The 18,681-nt window shown below is 35.8% G+C and overlaps 2 long non-coding RNA genes across 2 annotated transcripts in view; one reads left to right on the forward strand and one right to left on the reverse strand.

Moving 5' to 3' along the window:
• The window catches only part of LOC110828392 (uncharacterized), a 120,212-nt gene extending 116,846 nt beyond the window's left edge, over positions 1-3,366 (forward strand). The window contains exon 3 of the long non-coding RNA XR_015537611.1: positions 2,415-3,366. This is a non-coding gene — a long non-coding RNA (uncharacterized LOC110828392). The remainder of the gene's footprint in view (positions 1-2,414) is intronic.
• LOC147875029 (uncharacterized) overlaps positions 1-18,681 on the reverse strand; it is a 336,681-nt gene that overhangs the window by 69,486 nt on the left and 248,514 nt on the right. The window contains exon 4 of the long non-coding RNA XR_002542653.2: positions 17,238-17,405. This is a non-coding gene — a long non-coding RNA (uncharacterized LOC147875029). The remainder of the gene's footprint in view (positions 1-17,237; positions 17,406-18,681) is intronic.

Here is an 18,681-nt window from a genome sequence, read left to right on the forward strand (position 1 = left end):
TTCTAAATGGGTATGAACTTCCATAATATTTCGTATTGTATCCCACATTTGTGTTTGATAATGAATATTTTACTCCAGAATTAAATTCTAATTAGGCATAGGTTTGAAAATCGTGTAAATTCATCAAACAAATTTTAATTTAGAACTCGTATTATTGAAACGTTCCAAGTGACGCGAGAGACGAAACATTTTCATTCATTTTACGTAGACCTAATCCGTGCTGAGACAGAATACGTCAGCCGTCAGACGAGTAGATTAAAAAGGTGTCCTGAATATCGCCAATGATCTGGTGTTTTCGGACTACACAGAAGTACTATAATATTTTACTTTATGGGATGGCAAAACATGGTCCGCGATGAAACCTAGATGCTGTTAATAATACAGTCCTTTACGAATGTTTGCTTTCTCAAAGTCCTATAAAGTATTGAGCTGAACAAACAAATAAAATAAAATAAATATATAAGACTAGGTACCCAGATGTTACGCAATGTAGTGTGTAGTATTGAATACCTACGACAAACTAACATCGACGTCACGTTATTAGCAAAAATTTCTTCTTATTCGAGATGTTCCGGGCTGAAATCTTATCCCGGAGACCGTCCATCTTGGCAAAGGTTTTCTGTTGGCGTCCGGGGAAGAACCGAAAATTATGCCCTGACCGCTTAATTCCACATTCTTTCCAATTCATTAATCATCACATCATTCGACGTGTCAGTCACTGAAAGCTGTTTTAAATAAACAAGAAACAAACAAAGGGGAAACACTAAAAACTCTTCGAGAGAAGAAAATGGTGCATCTGGAAAATGTGTGTATTGGAGCACACCATTGCACCATTTGTTTCTTTTGGATACAGCCTTAATTACTTAGCATGTGTCTGCTGCAACAGCTGTTTTAAAACCTAGTGTTTATTGAGTAACTCGCCCATGGTTCACTCTTATCCCACGTTTAAGGCGAGCGATAGCTGACAAGATGCCTGTACGTACCAGGAATCATTATAAAGTCATGGCAATCTGACCATGGCAGGCAGTAACAATAGCAATGCATGATGGGACACGGAGCATTAATTGTCGCACGCACTCACACACACAAACACATTCATCACAGTAAAAGGACAGCGTGAGGGAAATCTTATCGTGATGAGCTCATTTTTTTCTACTGTTGATTATCTGCGACAGGGCAAGATGGCGAAAGACAGAACACACGAAGATCGAACGATATATTATAATTCATTCCTTTGAAGCTCGAAATTTATTTAAATAAAACTATGTTTTTACTCCGGAGCTAAATATTTCAGCTATCACAGCAAAGAAATCCAAACGCCTCTCCATTACACAGCTCAAATGGTTAATACTGTTTGGAAAAATAATCTCTGTTTAGTCTAAGAATCATACGAAATTCATAAATATACTCTGTAGGTAAAATACAGAGATACTGAATGACACAACAGGTAGTAGATTCTTATCGCTAGGTTTTAAAGAGTCAAGCACATTTAATACCAAGTAAATTATTTTATATACAATTGTCAAATATTAGCTAACTTCGTCAACGGATAAAGAACTGCATGGTGCCATTAGGCCATTCTTATTCTCTGAAGATTAGTATATATATAAAAAACTCTAATATTTCAGAAACGAGATTGGCCAGCCTCTGAATTCCAAAGTAAAACTAAATTTGGTGGAAAATATTATACAAAAAACGTATGTGCAGAGTAATTAATTAAAAATAACGTTACCGATAAGCTAAGAATAAAAAAACTTACTATACATTTTATAAAGTTTTCATGTATAAATTCTAGAAAATTAAACCGAAAGATATATTTTTTACAGCGTTCTAAAAATGTCACCACTGAACCCAATTCTGGGCCAGCTAAATTTTTTGGGGTTTTCTGATAAAATTATATATTTCGGTAAAATTTCAGGTTATCACGGCAGAGATTATCAGGATGTCTGCCTTCTGGAATGTTGCGTCACGGCGGTCAGTATTAATATCTGCTAAAGAGCGAGTTAAGTATTACGAATCTGTTATTGCAGCTTGCAACCAAATAATCTCCTCGGCATTTATTTCACTGGGAGTAAGATTCAAAAATGTCACGAGACTGTGAAAGTTTACGTCGACTTTTAATCGCATAAACATATTCTACGAAACGAATTATGCGAACCATTTTGTAGAAGAAGGGAGAGGATAGCTAGACACAAATAGTATCTTTCTGTGTTATGTAATCACTTGATTCCGTGTGGCGAGCCTACATACGTGACATACCATTCCTAATGGGTAAATTCTTCACGAAATGTATTCGGGCTCAAGGGTGCCTTCCTCTGGAAGATGAGATGAGGATATATAATTATTATTACGTTAAGCTTCATTTATGTCATGAAGCACATTTAGCCCTAATGTTCTTATTGTGTTTATTTTAGGAGAAACGGCGGTGAAGATTCATTATGTTTCACAGAAATACTCATCTTCTGAAGCGTTATAACTCTCAACTTCATTTAACTCGGATGAGTGTTAACTGTCGTCTTCTCAAACAAACTGATTTAATTTATAATAATTTTCTGCATGAGAACATAAATTTATTAGAAGGCAACGTTCTGCAATTTATGCATCGAATTATTTATTACACTGACCTACTTTCGTCAGACTTCTTCTAATCAGAGATGTAATTAACTGTCAGAGAGATGTGTCCATCTTTAGGGTTCAGAGTACCGAATATTATTTGGAAACTTATTACCGAATAACTAGTGTCTCGGATTGCTTCTGTCAATCTGTCTGTCCGCTAATATACGTGACTACAGTTCTGATAAACGTTGATTTAAGTTTGTCTTCACAAAATCGAAGCTCAGGGTTATCTTGTTTCACATAGAGAAAGTTAAATTATTTATTTATTTATTTATTATTAACTGTAAATGGGTTTTTACCCGGTGGCAGTATGTTCTTAAATCGGAATGAAAAATAGTGAATATTAATACAATAAATTTCACACCAAACATAATATTTAAAACAGTAGCTTGGGATGTATTATCAGCTTCATACTAACATATGACGTGAATGTTGGTCGGGTATCAAATACTATCCTGTCATTAGCACAAGAACCGTAATAAATAAGCAAGTCTGAAATATAAGCCAGGTACAGTTACTGAAATACAGTAACTAATGTTAAATTGAGGTCATCAGGGTTATGAATCACAGGTAGACACAAATGTTTAGGAGAAACATGCTGTCTTCATCTTCAGGGCTGAAGAAGGATTATCTGCTTACGAGTCCGCACGACGTCATAAACCAGAAGAACAATATATTTACTGTGACTAATGTTCTCATCTAAGGAGTATGATTGTAACATTAGAAGAAATAAAAGTTTTGTTGAACGGTTGTATTTGGTTTTTATTCGAGGGAAACAAAAATTCCTTCCAGTTTCATGTAATTATTATATTGCAATGCCACGAAATTGCGGTTAAAAGCCAGGCTGTACTCTACACGCCCAAAGTAAACATGCAAACATGTTCATATTCCAGACCGGACTCGTGTTGGAACAATTACAGTTATTTCTAGACATTTTTGCAATTACTTAGAGTTTTTTTAGACCTGCTGGTCACACAAGGACCCTTCTGCAATGGAGTGTGTTTGTCAATTATGTAGGAATCGACGCTATAAACGATGGTTCTTATCAGTGGTGCAGGACCTTTTTTTTAAAAAAAATAATATTAAATATGTAAACAGAATCCCCAGCTTTTAAAACCCCAAAGTTTAATTAATATTAAAATATATAATAAAATTCAGGTCAATACACAAAACAATACTTTATTTAGATGTTAACATTTAAATTTTAACATCTAAATAAAGTATTGTTTTGTGTATTGACCTGAATTTTATTATATATTTTAATCAAAAAACACAAACACGACGCATGTAAACCTTAAATTTAATTAATATATTCATTAACACCGTCGTCCCACCAGATCTTTGGCCACATTAATTTACACTCAATCTCCACCCCCCATGTTTCTATGACCAATTTAACGTCATCCTACCATCTCTATCTAGGTCTAGTAAGCTATCTATTTTTAAAATTTCTTAGCCTCTACCTGGAGACGTTGATCCAGCATAAACTCAATATTTAGTTTGACAGTGTCCAGGCTGAACAACCGGGGTTCTATTCCCGCTAGCAAAATATCCTACTATCAGTCTAAATTACAATAGATACTGAGGCTCTTTCTGTGGATAAAGTGGACGGAGCGTGACGCTGACCATTCGTCCGTACCCAAGGACAATTTTACATTTGTTTCGGATGGGATTTAGGTCGTCCATTACCCAACCACAAACCAGAAGCAGAAGACATTGTGCTTTCACGGGTATTTCAATAGCCCCAAAGATTACTCTGTTAAGTTGACTATCACTGGGATATAGAAATATGGTCATACTCTAGGCAGCAAAGTTAAAATCACAGTCCATTTCCGTGCCAATACACAAGTCATTTCCGCTAAAGGATGTACAAAGTGCAATAACATCTTTTTTCGTTAACATTACAACTTGGGTTAAATGATAACATTTAATTACTTGTAATAATAAGCAGAAAGAATAATTTTTCATTTTTATACTGAAATGCTATTATCCATAACGACCGGCACATTTTCATACCGCAAGCTTGCTTTTAATTGAATGGATTTTATCAGAATGAAGATAGTTTTGAAAGCTGTGGCCATCTATTCTATATCGTGACGTCTCAAAAATCAGGATATTCTTGTGAAATGTGGGTCAAATAATTAACTGCCTTGTTAATTAACTATGTGTTTAACAATACTAACCTAACCTAATAAAACTTTTGAGAATAAAAAAATGTCTAATATTAAGTTTTCGAAAATATAAAAGATAAAATAAGAATTTATAAATCGTGTTATAGAAACTTCTTTGTTATATAATTTACTTAAAGAATCTGGGGCATTTTATAAAATTCCTAGGTATTCTGTAGAATACCTAGGTAAAGTATAAAATAAACTGTTAATTTTTATTTTATAAAATGCCCTGGGCATTCCACAGAATGCCTGAATTTCATATTTTGCCTACTGACTTTAGGCATTCTATACATTGCCAGGTTTAATAGTTTTACATTACAAGACGTCAAAACCAGAGGACCATAATACAAATTTTCAACACCATGAAAATTTAAATTTCATACGCTTAGCCAAATCCAATTGACTACTACATATCATTACTATTATATAAGCACACGTAACTAACTTACAGTTCATAATAACGTGAATAAACCAGCAATTCAATCAATGAGGCGACAAAATTATGTGAAAAGTCCCTTATACAAATTATAAACGAGATTGCATCACAATATAAATGATCGACAGAAGCGTGTTGTAACAAATCCGAACGGTACGAGTGACCGGGGGTCCTTTCCCGGGGGTAAAGCCGGCCGGGGCGTGATGCTGACCACTCACCCCCATCTAGTGCCGAGGTCAAGGAAGAGAGGATCTATACCTCCACTCCCCCCAAACGCCTACATGGCGTATAGTGGGACAAACTTTACTTTACTTACGAGTGACATTAACCCTCAGACTCGTTTCTAAGACACGTTACTTTTACAAAAAAACTGTAATAAAATAAATAATTTGGACAGGAACAACTCGTAAAAAAACAAGATATTTGAACTATAACAATGACGTTCTATCACTTACCTAAAGACTATAAAACACAGGAGAAGAAGCTGAAATTTGTTATTGAGAGGATCGCACCGGAAATGTATTTCGACTTATCACTTGCTGGAATGGCTTGACTTTAAACATGTCATGTCCATTGGGTCCTGAGGATCTTTTACTGAGGTGAAGCGAGTGGAGCTTGAACCTAGTCATTCACTCCTATATAGTGAGTAACTTAAGAATTCATTGAACGTTACTTGCAACACCCCTACACAAATCTACAGAGCGAAACATTTACGTGTTACATACACTTTGTAGATTTCTATTATTAGAAAAGTAGAAGAACGTGTTTTAATCTAAATAACGTTTAATCGCGAACATCCGTCCGTCTAATTATCCAGGCTTTAGACTACCAAATAATAAAACATGTTTGGTGTCTAAATATCTTGTGAAAGTCTATGAAAATACTATATCTTGAATTGTTTTGTTTATTGTATACCTCAAATTCATTCTAATCTGTAAACCTATCCACATTTTGACAGAAAAATGTACTCATAAATCATCAGCGATATAATTTACTGGTACAATATTTTATTTTCCGTCTATACACAAACTTAAAATAATGTTGTTTAAAATTACTTAAAATTATAACATTCTCAGTAGATACTGCATCTTGTTACATTTTTTGTATCGACGACATGTTTCAATGTGTATTACATCATCATCATCAGGTCGATCAATTGTAATAAATTTTAAAAACTTCCTATGTCAATATCCAAAATCACGATTTGAAAATTAATTTTACAGATATAAAACATCCAAGCACAACCTCCAAACTTAAAGGAAGAGACAAAAACTTAAAATCAAACAAAGCAATATACGCAACGCAAGATGTACAACAGTTTTTAAAATTGATCGACCTGATGATGATGTATACACATTGAAACATGTCGTCGATACAAAAAATGTAACAAGATGCAGTATCTACTGAGAATGTTATAATTTTAAGTAATTTTAAACAACATTATTTTAAGTTTGTGTATAGACGGAAAATAAAAATATTGTATCAATAAAACACAAACATGACGCAATTAAGATATAAAATAATTTACTGGGTTTAAGTGAGAAGAGAAGCGGATATGTGAAATGTGAAATCGGAATCTAGGACACCGTGGAATAACACATGTAAACCCTTTCTTTTCTCACAACCGACACACTGTAACTCGAATGAAGATTCAAATCTTGTTCGTTGCATATAATTTACGTATTATTAAATTATTTCGCATTAAGTGAATAATCATGTTAGATGTGGGAGGAAGCTGTTGTGGATGGACGAACCGGGTTCAATTCCCGGGAAAGATATGAATTATATTCTCACTGCCACAGACAGACACGCTCTGAGGCTGACAGATCGGCCCCAAAGTAGTTCCTCCGCTGTTAAAGCAATCGCGATTTAGATATATTTTAAATATTCAGCAAGGACGGCGGTGAAACCTGCTTGATTGATGGTCAGACCATCAGCAACGACAAACATTCGCATAATGAGTTGCATTCGGACGGAAGATCAAAGCGTTCTAGGGCTGAGCCACGCAGAAGTGCACGTCTTGCCTGAATTGCTCTGATCTATTAAGCCATTAAAACACAGATAGGCTCACTTAGTTCGAACTACTAATGCACACACACACACACGAAGCTCGTAATAACGAATTTCGTTCCAACTAGTCTGTCGAATTTTGATTGACGATTCAAAGTTAATGGACATAGAAGTTGGAACATGAAACCAGTCATTTTAATTAGTAATTAGTCTCTCAGAAGCGGGCCGGCTATTAATTAAGTTATGCTATGGGCTTCTATTATATAGATCTACGTCTTCGTTTTCGTTATGCTTTTTATATTAATTCTACCGCCCGCTTCGACTCGCCCTTAGTATCTTTCTTACATTACAAAAGGAATATTAATTTTTATTATTGTAGTTACATTAAGCATGAATCTTGCCATTGTCTTCCATTTTTATTTCGAGTGGTAGCGGCCTTGCCAGTATGGTTTGCTGTAATTAGGTAATGACCGAACGGAAGCTAATTGTAGAGGCAGTAGGCGGACTATTACATGTCGTGAGAGGGCGTGCGCAGCTATCGAGACGATCGGCTGCACTACTTCGAACCAAAAGTGACGTATGTACACAATTCTTCTACAACAGTGGATTTTAGATCGCCCATGCAATGAGATTGTGCTCTGGCACCGATGGGTTTTTACGAGAAATCTCACTTGATACTGTATTCTTAAAACGTCCGCCAGTCTGCCTCTTTCAATTTCCTAGAATTTTTCTAGAGAAAGGGAGGAAAATTTCTAGAAAGATTTGGTTAAACGGTTAACGTAACCAAGTACTTCTAGATGTGTTACCGCCGAGCAAATGTGTTTTATGTGATCCTTCATTTATTTAACGCCGCTTTCGTAACTTCGTGTACTAAAATTCGATTCTTCAACTTAATAATCGAAACTTGAGCGTTACTGTATCATATTCGAGAGGTCTGTATTTAAAATCTCGGCCCCGAACACCGTTCATCCTGAGTTTTCCTCTAGCTTTTCTCAGTCTCTACACGTAAATACTGGTATAGAACCTTAATTAATCCATAACCGCTTCCTTTCAAATCATTTTCAATCCATAATTAACTATTCACATCATAGACGCTGTACTGTCGAATTTTAAAAAAAAAGGATCTTTAAAAATAATAATAAATACAACTGCACACTCTTAATAACACCCCAAAGTGCACGTTACAAAGAACGCAAGTTCAACGCAGACAACGAATTGGAGGACATTTTTCATCTTTTCAGCTCACAAGCAAGTACCAACTGCTGAAGGAATATTCTGTTTCGTGAAGTTAGAGGGGAAAAAAATTTGTCTGACTTCAAAACAAGGAAAATTCATATGCGTCCCACTCACACCAAATATTTGTGTCACTTAAATAATAATAATAATAATAATAATAACTGAATTTGTTGTTATCGGCTTTATCCAGCGTCTGTATTAAACCCTGCAAACTGAACATTACAACTTTTACAAAAATGGAGAAGAGTGGGTCTATTAGGAAGATGATGGTAGCTCAGCTAGTCAAGGAATTTAAGATCGTTTATGAAACAAGGGCATTTGCCATGTCCAAACGATTCCCCCAATGGGTCTTCCCCACACAGTCCCACAGTACGCAAGAGTTACGAATATCCCTGTGACGTATGCTGCCTGAGAAGTCACGTGTTCTAATACAAGCTGACCGAAAAATGTCGTGCTCGTTGTAATTTGATGTGAACTTAATTGGCAATACTTTATAACACTGGAAGTTATTATATCAAATAAATTAATAACAATATCACGAACAGCGGAGAATCGTAAAGAATCACAGACACGTAAGAAATCCCTTTGTAATAAATGCATGCGCCCAACGTCACCTGCCTACAAGGCAGCCTGCGTCGAAGGCATTTACTTAACAGTCACGTACAGTATTTATCTAAGATACATTTTAATGTAATCCTGCCATCTGCAGCATATTTTATGTCATAAAACATTTTCCGACAGAAGTTAAATAATTAAGAATCAACCATCAACATCAACATCTCTCACAAGCAACCATAACAACCTTACTATTCCTCATTCAGAGTTATATAACCTATAAAGCTGATACACCAATGTTAAACATATAAAAACCTTTGTAATAAAGTGACAAATATATATAAAACTTGTCACAGCACATAAGACTAAAGCAATGAAACTGATTGTACAGTTCCGGGCCCCCTTTAAAATTAATAGATGTCTGTCTAGCCAAGAAATTACCCAATTTTATGGAACCCCAAGATTTACTAACTTCGCCACAATGTCCTGGTATTGTATCACAACTCGAGTCGGTCCAATTGAGTTCACATCCTCAAATCCCATTCCTCTCACGTCAATTTAACTTTTATCGTCCATCTACTACTTCCAGAAGCTGGAAGACTTTGCGGAGTCCAGAATAAACTTATTAAATGATTTTCGCATTTAAATCATGCGTGCCACACTTTTTGACCACCCTGTTATCCTCAATTTAATCACCTCACAAACAAGAGTTGTTAAATATGTAATATTGCGTAAGTTATTATTATTTAATTTTATTTATGCGTATGTTATTTCTTCTGTCTTCGTTAAACATTCTACTCACTCTGTGTCTTTGTTCTGAAACACGCCTCAATCTGCAGTCTCTTTCCAGAGTGGAGTTCAAGGCTTCATTCGTGCATAAAAGAGAAATATTATATCGGTTTCAAAATCTGTGATGCAAAATTGCTTAATTAATTTCTGCCTTCCTCTTACTTTCAGCCAGCATGTTTCTGGACCAAAAAATATGTTACATTACATTACATATTCTTAAAATAACTTAAAAAAATTTACAGATTAATTTGTGTAAATGTATTATGCAAATATAGTAATGTATTTCACTAATTAATCAACTACCTGAAGGTTAAAATTATTTGTGCGTTAAAAGTTCGAATTCTGTGCAAGGAAACACGACTCTAAAATCTCCTGTTTACTACAATAAGGGCTTAAGTCAATGCAAATTACGTTTCAATTAAGGGCATCTTACGGATTACCAGAAAATTATTCTGTCGTTAAGACAGAGCTCAAGGGGGAGAGTGTGGCCTGTTGCTTTAATTTAGAGAGTTACACCCGTCTTGTACGCAGACGATGATGCATGCTTTGTACAGTCGGTCAGTCTGTTAGCAATTAACTTGTCTTCTTGCCCGTGACGAATCAGCGATAGTGGCATAAGCTGCCTCTCTCTCTGACATCAGTGACAATTCCTTCTCTTCAGCAGACTAAATCTGGCGCAATAAATCTATCAAGTGACCACGTGCGTCGTTAATTAATGCTATGATATCCCAGCGCAGGTGTAATTTAACTAGAACCTGTGTTTGAGATTTTCCTCAATGGCAGTAACAAACCAAAATAACATTCACCGAAAATTATGAACGCGTTAGTATCAGGGAAATGCTTGAAATATTCGGTATCCTATTTCAGAAAAGTAAAAATTAAAATACAGAAAATTATTATATTACTTTTTGTTTTATATGGGTGTAAAATTTTGTCTCCCGCCGTAAGGTTGACATATCTTCAACTTCTTACAAATGTAGAAAAGAAAAATTGCGTAATTAATAGTTTTATAAATTGATCTCTTTAACAACACATGGAGCAGATCAGAAGTTTTTGCAAAATATTAATTAAAATATATGAAAGGAAAAACACGCTGGAACGACGTAGGTGTAATTCGGAGGATAATATTAAAATTGTTTTTAAACAATTTGCGGGTGAGATTGTGAATTGGATTCAGCTGGCGCACGGTAATATCTAGTGTCTGGCTGTCATGTTTCGTAAAATATAGGACATTTCTGTTACCAGCTGTAAACCTAAAAATTTATCCTTGTAAATCTTAAAATAAAATATCTTTTTGTGTAATGCCGATACGGTATGTTTACACAACCATAATTATTAAATTTATATTATAATAAATTTCGATCGGCCACTAGATGTCTCGAATAATGTTCTGTATCATCACTAAATTTCGTAGCTAATTATTTTATAATTATCAATGTCTTGTGGTGACATTTCCTTCGAGTGATGAATTGTCTATGTTTACGGATTAATCGATATTTTGTTTTTGTTAAATTTAATGTCCACCTCTGTACTGCATTTATATTAGGCTTCTAATTTCCTCGCTGTCTTCGGTCTACAAATAACAGCGTAGTGGGCTCGAATCCCGGTCCTCATATTTCCGTGATCACCGTCTGCTGAACCCCAAGACTAGTGTTATTCAGTTAAGAAGACCTCTACAAGAGAACAGGGTAACACAGATTCTTTCTACAGGTATAATATTTTTTTCATTCATTTACATACTAACTGCATTAATTACACGGGAGGTTTGAGCAATTCTGTGCCACGAGTCATTTTAAAATTAATTCACGTACGTCCACCATTTAAAAATAATAAAAATAAAATATCTTCCATTAAAATTACAAATGTTTGTTGTGTTGTTCAAGTTTCTTTTCCATGGGGTAAGATAATTCTTTTCCTTTGGCTTCATTCGGGATATGGGACACATATTCTGAGAACCCCTGGTCAAAGTAACAGGTGTCTGGCCGAATTTTAACCCCCCCTTCACGTCCAGGATTATGATACACGACAATATTTTATTCTAATTGTCTCTTATGTTCAGTTACTTAAGTCTTATAACCACATAAGTTATTTGGCGTTGATAATAACGGGTGGGAATGAACAACGAAGAACATTTTTGCATTAACACTCCTTTACAATAAATACAAACATTCATTGACTGGACTTCGATCTTGGTTCACTCAGGACACAGAATGATGAGCAAATCTCAAAAGATCTCCTGATCGTATTGTCAGAACTGTGATAAAACAGCTCATCTCTGTGGAAAGTTTCAGGAAACTGCCTTCTTTTCAAAGGGAATTAATATACGCAACGATGCAAGTGAAAAAGAATACCGTTGTGTATAAGACCTCAAAAAAGAAATACCACAGACCCGTAATAAAGATCACCAATTTTGCCTTATGACGCAAGCAATACCCCACCTGTCCCCCCCCCCTTCCATAACATTTCAATGGTTCTAGTCGCTGATGCGAATAATAAACAGTCATCCACACACAAAAAAAAAGATAACGTTTGTACGAAATGAAAATTACGTAGGCTTGAAGCGGATATGGGGTTGTTGTGCTTCAATTGTCTCACAATTTAGGATCGTTGTTACATAGTTACATGTATATCATCAGGATGTCAGTCACTTATTTTTTTTTTTTGTTCAGTTTCCATCAATTGAATAGAAGAATGAAGAAAAACGAGCAAATAGCCATAATCATATGTAGCAAGACAGTTACACACAATGATCCAAACAATGAAATAATACATTTTTCCTTTTGTAGGTTGGGGTAAACTCCATGCCGAGACGCACAATACCAACTTCACCTTAATTGATTCAAAACATGTGACTTAAAGGACCAGAACTAGCTCATAATTCACTAAATTTACGTAAATTACCTTCCTCACAATTTTTTTTTCTAGAGACGTGGACGTAAGGATTTGACAATATTGCAGGTTCCTTTGTTATAGCGATGTTACAGGTTTAAAGAAAAGTGGTTTTATTTTCAAATAACGGAGGCAGTGGGAATCTGGACACTAACATGAGAGACTATCATACCAACCAATATAATCGTCATGAGGTATAGATTATATATAAAATCCTGTAAGATGACTGATCAAACACGTTCGTTTTATTTACATCAGAACATTCTTAACAAGTCGGTCCCGGTATTGCTAATATCTTCATTAATTTCTTAATGAAGTTTCGTTTTATGTGAGAACATCACACAATGATGAGCTTCACAATTCGATAGTATCGCTTAGCCTAAAATTAGTAGGGCGATTAAATCAAAGAGTATGAAATCGACAGTACGAACTTGGAACAAATGAGAAACCTATTTCTCGGAGCACTTGTAGAGGAGAGACCTTTCGGGAGACCCCTATGTAGATGGATTTTAAAAAAGAAATGGATCTCACAGAAACAGGTCTAATGTACGAGTCTGTGTACTGGATTTGATTGGCTCAGTACAGGCTTCAAAGACGATATTTTTTGTTCACGGTAAATACCTAGGTTAAGTTCGGAGGATAATATTAAAGTGGATTTTGGAAAAATATGTTTAGAAGTCTGGGAGTGGCTTCGAATTACGTAAAAGCGCGGAATTTATTGACCAGCCGAGAATTCTGAGTGGAGACTACGTATATATTATTATGAGCTACCTACTCTGTAGCAAGTGGTTATTAAATTCCGTAACGTGGGGCATAAAAGGATCTCGTGGCTGGCTTAACGATGTGGCTCCATCATTCCTCTCATTGGTAAGCTTGGGATATATCACGACTGAGTACCAGCGCATAGATTTAGTAATTGATCTTGGATTATTTCATTCAATTAAATTGTGATACAAAAATATATCGAGGATTCACATTCATAAATTTTCGTTTGTTTTGTAGTTCATTTTATAATACTGTATAAAATTCATAGGTTGCAAATCATAAAATTTGCTGTTTGGTTAATTGTACAAATAAAATAAGCTCCTTGGCCTATTTGAATTTAGCCCAGAACTTTAAAAGAGACAATAAAAATCATATACTCCATCCAGTAACTACAGCTTAGGTTCGAACCTAAATTTTCCGGATAGGAGGTCGGATACACACACGCCAAGCTGTTATAATATATGAATATCTTGTTTCACTTCTTTGATATTTTCAACATAAGCTACAAACACGTATATAAATTACAACTATAAGCAAAAGTTACGTATAAATTTATATAAATAACAACTGAAGGGCAATTTTAGGTACTGTCACCCTCACAGACAACTGGAACATCAACTAAAGTTACAAATATACTCACTTAAATGATTACTTCGAAGTTATTACTAAGGCAGATGTTGCAATCCTGCTGCACTCTACAGCCCGCAAAATAAAACATTAGTCTAGAGATCGAAACAAATGTTTGTCACAAATTTGTTGTTAGGGATCACGACAAATGTTTTTTTGTGACAATACAAGTAAAATACGATAATATGCAGCGGTGTTTTAACATCCAAACACCTACTAAAGGTGTGTGTATTTACATGCGTGTCACTGAGCTTTACATAAAGCAATTTCAGTTTCTGGCCCACATTCCTCATTCTGTAACGAAAGTTTGGTTTTCTACCGTCTTCCTCCCTTGAAACATTTCAACACATTAATTATTCAATATTCAATTATTTATGAATCCTGTACAGAACATCACACCACAGAAACCACGCGATATTCTGAGATGTGTCACTTAACTGAAACTTTACTGGTAACAGACATTCTAAAAAAATATGCAATTTTTTTAAATTAAAGTCTTTGCATAATTGCATAAACGAACACTGCAGCCGAGCGACTTTACATGTAATTATCGGCTTGATGGCTCTAACTAATGTACAATTAGGGTTACATATTGTTACATGTAATTCCTTATGGCGATCCTAAAAATACTGCCTAAAAACTGGAAATCAGTTTTCAAAGAGAATTATTGTATTTATGGTATATTTAAGTGTGTTTAGCGTGGAACGATAGGTTACCCAATTACCCTTTGAAGCCGAAGCTCGTCTTCATAATATTTACGAATCCAGACCGTACCGCGAAGAAAACACTTCACTTAAACATTAGAAGTCGAATCAGGCGGTACCACATAAGATTTAACATCCCGGTCAAAGCCTTAATAACGAAGCTGAAATTTCGCGGAACGAAGCATCATGGTACGATAAAGTACTATTCCTGTCAAGAGGGACTTAGAAAACCCACGATGAACATCGGTGAGGACACCCTGTCTCTGGGTCAAGATTTGAAGCCGGAACCCCAATAACATAGCGCAGGGGTTCCAACCGACAAACCAAGAATCCCTGTATAAAAATGATACATAATTAAATTTGTCATAAAAGTTATCCTGTGTTCCATCACATTTATCCTCAGTTGATGCATTGACGTGCATATTCAAAATAGTAATACCACAACAAATTCCCCTTACGACGTCCAGTTACTAACAAATTCTACCCTCCACTCTACACGGTTCCTACGCGGCGGAAAAAGGTGTTTCCAGAGATTAGTGTATAATCGCCTGTTCATTCCTTCCATCTAACCTTCTCAAAATTTCATTTTCTTTTCATTCTCTTGAATATACTTTGAAAGAACCTCCTGGCATTCCGAGTTACAAATCACATGTACAGTTTACGTAGATTAGGTCGTTTCAAAGAAATCGGCCACAGTCCGTGGTCCTGTGTAAGATTGCGGACAGAGACCAAGGCCCAAAGTTTGAGGACACGTTCACCTTCGTCGGCTGGCCGCTACTACGTATTTAATATATTTGTTGCTACTCTAAATATCTCGAGACCTCTCCTTCACCTACAGTGTTAAAAAGTAACCTTCAGTGGCGACATCGGACACACGGCTTGGGCAATCAGCAATGTCATCAACATTATTTTGCTCAAATTCATAAACAACCCAATAAAATCATAAAATCTGCAAAGAGTTACGTCTTTTAATTCTTGAAACAGGTAATATTACTCTTAAATATCTTAAATAAAAATATCTCGGGTTTTTTTATATTTTCCTCAGCTCTCCGCCACACGTTTTTCGGTTTGTGACCCAAATGGATAGAAGTAGATCTTAAATTTGGATCAGTAAATTACAACAGCAAAGGGAAAATTTCCCTTTTGTAAAAGTCACTAATCCTATTTGCGACAATGCTTCTGCAGATCCTGACTCCACGGACATCTCAGTCTTTTGATTACCTCTGCGGGGGTAATGAATGTGATTGAAGAATGACCTTTGTTTACTGAAGAGGTCATGAGGTGAATAATAAAAGGTCATGAGAAATACTACGTACGAGAAGCTGTCATTTTAGGGCTCTTGGGAATTTGAACAGAGACGTTATTTAAAAATTCTTCTGCAGCTGTTTTATTATTGCAATAATCCCGTTTTGAATTATCTATTGCAACTTGAAAATTGCCATAATTTTGTACCACGCTGTTCACTCAAACGAACGGAACACACGACAACCAGCACTCGAATTGAGACCGAGGCCAAATGAGTTCTCACACATTCAGTTATGTGAAAACTCTAAGGACCTATTGTATTGTGGACTACGTGAACATCTGAGTACGATATTAATCAGCGTCACATACACTGAGTCAGTTTGTAGTACGTCATTTGTGTTCGACATCACCTTGGTTAGATGCCCGAAGACTGGGCTATGAAACGTCTGTTTAATAGAATTTACCTCTAACATTGTTTTCTCAAAAATGTAGTTATGAAAAGATAAAATCTGTAAGGCACGAACTAACATTTATATCCAACATAGCTGACTGATGGATCTATAATATTACATAGCTTTTTATAAACAAGTTCTTCACCGTCCGAAATAAAATCAAAAATATGTTACTGTTCTGCGTCTTTGTTCTAACCCCAGTTGGTTTTCCTATTCTATTCATAGCCTATTATCCTGAAACAATAATTTTGTACCATTAAAATCATTCAGTAGTCCAATTCACTTCGTACGTTTGAAATATTCTGGAGATTTGTGGGCTCAGTGGAAAACATGCTCGTGGGACAGAATCCCCTGTAGTCAGAACAAAATTTTTTCTATAACTCTATATATGATTCATTACTATATTTTAAAAGTGTTGTATGTTTCATGACAGAATATTCAATCGTTCTTGCGACACACATAGACTTAGGAATGTAAAAATATATATAAAGATATTTAAGCTAACCAGGGGACAGCCTAGGGTAGGGCGAGTGATGTGTGACCGAGTTACAAAGGAAGGACCAGACACAAAACACCTCACGCTTCATGTCCATGAAATTGCGAACAAAAGGACGAACTCCATAGAGAGGTGATGACTGTTCCAGGGCAGGATATGGAGGCAGTAGGGTCCGTCCACAAACCTAAAGACATTGATTGAGCTGTTCAGAGTAAATTCCTATCAATCTAAGCAGCAGATACACACCTTGCTTGGTCTGTCCGTGAGTTAGTCAGCTGGGAAACAAGGGCTCCCCTTTGCTTGTGATTGATTGGTGGAGAACCGACGCTAGGGGTCACGGAAGGACTGCTCAAGACAGAGCTTCCCACCAGTAGCTGTGGCACAGTGACAAATCACTTCCATCTCGTCTTCTTCCTTAAACAACAACAACAAAAGCTTGTGTTACTATACAGAGACGTCACATGAGCGTAGCAGAGGCAAAAGTGTTTTCAAACACTAATCTCCCTCGATGAGACTAAAATTAAATATTAAGGTTTCTGAAGACGGTGTATTATTACAATGACAAATTATCCATAGTCATAATTAAAAACGACGTTTCGGGCACTTAAATCTGTCTCCGTCTTCCGGTAAAATCTACGCTCTTGGGCCCAAAAAGTGAGTAGCTACATTTTACCTAGAGGAAGAAGACAAATTCCGATCTCCGAAACGTCGCTTTTGAATAGAATTAATATAATTATTTTTTGTGTTCTAATTTATAATACAGTGTGTTACCTTACAATTGCAGGCTCACGCAGAAAAGTCTGATGGTCTAATGTAAATCGAATATTTCGATAAAGAACATCATTTAATATTTTAAATATTTTAAATGTTAATTATTGTAATATTTTAATATTTAATAAGAATTTATTGTGATTAGACGGACAAGATTTAAATAATATATATTTATTATATCACAATATGACGCAACTTTACCATCTCATGTACGAAACAGCAACTCAGGAATCACGACCGCCCTCATGCGTTCATTTTATACATTCCTTGTAACGAACGTGTAAGAACTATAATCCGCGTCAAATCTATTACATTTCAGTAGGAAACGTTTCATGGCTTTAACAATTCCACTTCTCCCCCTATCCAGGGCGCAAAAATTTTGTTATTGCGATCCGTCAGGGGTACTCTTAGCATAGTTTGTCAACACCTGCCAGAACCAGCCACAGATATGTCGTTTCGAATCCCACTGACTCCACTTCACAAAGGTCAAAACGTTAAAAACAGAAACATGAATTATTTGGTTGCAGCGTTCAATGTTATAGGAGGGTCAGTGTAACTGAGTGTGGAATTTGCTAGAATAAAACAGAAATCTCTTCAGGGTCGACCTCTCCGACCAACCAATCGAGTGGATTAATAAAGGAACTCAGTAATAAGCGTTGGTTTGAGGCCCAGTCTTTCAGAACAAAAATAAAGGTAAGAAAATAACCTTAAAACAAAAATTCCATCGCAGCGAAACAAAGTGATTTCTGACAAATACCTAAAGAAAGATAGTTTTTTGTTGTTCGTTTCTTAGTCTATTCCAGGATGCTTCTGAAGACGCTAAGGAGTATCACAGACAAGCAGGATAAATGCCCTCACGCCCTTGCTTCGATCCCGAAACATCTCTAATACGGAGAATGAAAGCCATCTGGCGATGGAG

Source organism: Zootermopsis nevadensis, unplaced genomic scaffold (assembly GCF_977971745.1).
Source record: "Zootermopsis nevadensis isolate Lab colony 2312 unplaced genomic scaffold, Znev_1.0 Znev_ptg000002l, whole genome shotgun sequence".
Taxonomy (NCBI): Eukaryota; Metazoa; Arthropoda; class Insecta; order Blattodea; family Termopsidae; genus Zootermopsis; species Zootermopsis nevadensis.